General features: G+C 35.6%; 1 non-coding gene across 1 annotated transcript; it reads right to left on the reverse strand.

Moving 5' to 3' along the window:
• Positions 1-3,138: 3,138 nt before the first annotated feature.
• On the reverse strand, positions 3,139-3,241 carry LOC116906337. The gene has a single exon (XR_004388619.1). It is a non-coding gene; the product is annotated as a U6 spliceosomal RNA (small nuclear RNA).
• Between the last annotated feature and the right edge of the window lie 255 nt (positions 3,242-3,496).

Consider the following 3,496-nt stretch of genomic DNA (forward strand, 5'->3'; position numbering starts at 1 on the left):
ATAAACCTCAGTTGAATCATGACAGAGCATACACATCCTATTTGAGTGGAATTACACAAAACATGAGTCAAGATCTCTTGGAAATGATGATAGAGAACTTACTTATCTTAGAACAGACTAAAAATCACCTGGAAATGGAACGTATGATGCGGGGTTTCAAACTGAGAAAGAAAAATGGCGCATAAATGCATTTGGTTCCAATCAGGTCGACAAATCAGTTAGTGGAGCGCTCTCAATGCAAGCTTTATGGGTTGAAAATGAGCAAAGGTTTATAAAATGTTAACCATAAGGGAAACTACACCAGTGACATACGAGTAGTACATTAATTGGCAAAATTTTTATGAAATTTTTTCAAAATAATACAGGCAGAAACTAAGACAGGAGTTTGACGAGTCTGAATTCAGTCTGCCACACAGCAAGGCCGTTTCTAAAACAAACGTAGTTGAAGGTGATGGGCTTTCAACATGTTTGGAAAAGTAATCTAATTTCTACTGAGAATAATTACATAATTTGGTTATTTATTATTCTATCCATCCAGTAGCCAGCCTGCTGCATGTTTTATCAGCTTCCTAACATGAGACATTCTTCTCGTCTCTCTAAAGAGGGCCAGTTACCAATTACAAGGATTCAATCATTTGCCCAAAGCAGAAAGTTTAAATTAGTTATTTGAATATATTCAAAAGGCCTTTATTCGTTGATTTAATAAATTCTCATTTTATTCATATTTTGTCTATTTCTTATTCCGTAAGATAGGATTGCTCCTGTTATTGCATACAAATGAAAATCTAAATCTTAAAAACAAATTAGAGATGAAATAAAGGTGGTTTGTGTCAGGCTATTTATGATTTTTACCCTGGTTCCGTACAACCATTCTTCCTAACTATCATGTTGCATATATCAACAAAGGTTAAAGGAAACTTTATTCTACCCTGTCCTTATTTAAAGCGAACACACAAAGAGTAAATTTATATGTGGTCCTAATAAAATCAATGACTGATCTCATTTTTAAAGAATACAGAAAATATACTCTTTTCAGGAAGATGTATAAACATCCTACAAGCTGGTAACCAATGCATGTCAACTTAACAAATGTTAGAAACTCAAAATTTTCAATATTCACTTATTTCATCTCTAAGTCCCTTTCCATATATGTGATTTGTCTTCGCTCTGGCGACAAGAACAATGTTGAACATTATTTGCTTGCTGAATGATACATTAGGCTATGCTTGAGGCTTGAGCTCTACACCGAAATAAAACTGTATTTGTATTCGCTGGTGAAGTTATGTGGCTTTTTGACTCACACCTTCTCTGTGTGTGACTCTGAGAAGAGGACCCTCCTACAGGGGAGAGTTCAAAATTTTAGAGTTTCAGAGTACAGTAGGTGTGAGATCTGCCTTAAAGGGAACATTGAACAGAACATTTCAAAAATTGTTATCTATCTTATTCTTTTTAGCAATAGATATCACACTTGGGACTAGATCTAGCAGGATTAAGAGGTAGAAACAGCTTTACGGAAAAGATTTACAGCTTTTTTTCCCTAAAAAGTGTGAACCAACAGAAAAGGGGCATCATCTCACATTTGTCATTTCTCAACCACAATGTACATATTTTCTAACAGCCTCATTACACACTCTGAATGCTGATGCACTTATCTCCAGAGTTTTAAGGTACCTAGATGTGTTTAATACATGGAGTGCTGTGTAGGCACATTCTGCTTCTGCGCAGAATCTTGTCTAAGTATGGGCACAATTGAGTCATTACTGAGAAATATTACTAACCCTAACAGAAGTCAAGATAAAGCAAGTGAGAGTCAATATTTCATCAAGATAATGCAACTTTTATGTGTGGATAACACATGGTGAGAAAACCAGGAAAGAGAAAAGAAAGACTAACATTTTATAGACTAATTTCTCTGAGAATTCACAAGTTGTTTCCAGGAAAATAATTTAACAGGTCATGTTCCCTTATACCAAACACATTCACTCAAATTACACCCTTGGAAAACAGGAGATATCAGGGAAGAACTATTATTTTATATCAAAAGAATGTTTTTAAAAGCATTAGTCCAGTCCAGAAATATACAAAAATTCCTTCCTTCTCTGAGTACAGTAAGGTAATAAATTGCAAAATGAAAGTTAAATATGTTTACTAGCTTTCAAAAAATATTTAAAGAATACCTAGGTGTAAGGTAGTCATAGTTGGCAAAGTGTTTTTTCATGCAACCCTTCTGGGCTCAGACCATTTCTTTAAAACCCCATTAAAAACTGTGATGAATTCACCTTTAACATGTTTCTGAAAACTGTCTGCTGATGTTTTGTTAAGTGGATGCACAATCGAACTGTTTTCAAAATACTTAGGTGTGGGTATTTAAAAATACCTTTAGACTGTCTCAGCCCAGGGAGATGATCACAAGCTTACTCTGGTAGTGGTGGATGGTCAAAGCAGAGAGTAATGACTCATCAAAACCCGTCTAATAAGACAGAATCATAAGGCTAGAAGTCAGCCTTAGATGTGGCATTTGTATCAGTCCCCCAGAGACCCAGGGGACAGTATGCCAAAGAGGATGGAAAAACCTGAAAGTCAAGGATACAAAGAAAAATACAATAGAATACAGTTTTCTGAATATGACATAGCAGTTAGATTCAGGATCACACAATATTTGTGACCACCTATAAAAGAAGTTTACACACACACATGGGCAAACACACATATAAGTACATAAGCATATAGATAGGAAAACACACGTGCATACATACTCACAGAGATGATCATACAAACACACACACAGGAAAACACACACTCACACAAAAACACATGCAAGGAGAGAAGTAACATATTCAATAACTACTTGCTAAACCAGTAAACAGGTTATACCTTTGAAATTTACCTCAATTATTAATGCACATAACATTAATAATTTAATAAGTAAAGGAAGTTATTTCACTCAATAAGGTACAGAAAACACATATTTAGAATATATGCAATTTTTCCATGTATTGAAATGTTCAATAATTTTGAGCAAATGCCTATACATGTCATTATTTTAGGAGCATGAAAATCTGGTCTTTGTCCATGGCTCCAAGTCATCTCATGCTGCTCTTGTAGCAGCAATATTGTTATATATTTTGTTGTTCTTACAACAGTATGAAGATTTTATGGATTTGTATATCATCCTGGCACAGGAATCCTGCTAATCTTTTCTGTACCACTACAATTATAGTATATGCACTTTTATTATTGATTAATTTATTTATTGACTTACATCCCAAATGCTGCTCCCCCTCCTGGCTCCTCCGTCAAAGAGTCTAAACCCCATCACCCCTCCAATTCTCCTCTGACAGTATGGGACTCCTGGGTACCCTGCACCCTGGTACATCAGGCTTCTTGCAAATTAGGCACATCATCCCCAATTGAGGCCAGACAAGGCAGCCATGAAGACTAAGGTGCCTATCTGCTACATATACGCTCGGGACTCTGTTCTACTGGTGTATGTTTT

The sequence above is a fragment of the Rattus rattus genome, chromosome 7 (genome assembly GCF_011064425.1).
Source record: "Rattus rattus isolate New Zealand chromosome 7, Rrattus_CSIRO_v1, whole genome shotgun sequence".
NCBI classification, from domain to species: domain Eukaryota; kingdom Metazoa; phylum Chordata; class Mammalia; order Rodentia; family Muridae; genus Rattus; species Rattus rattus.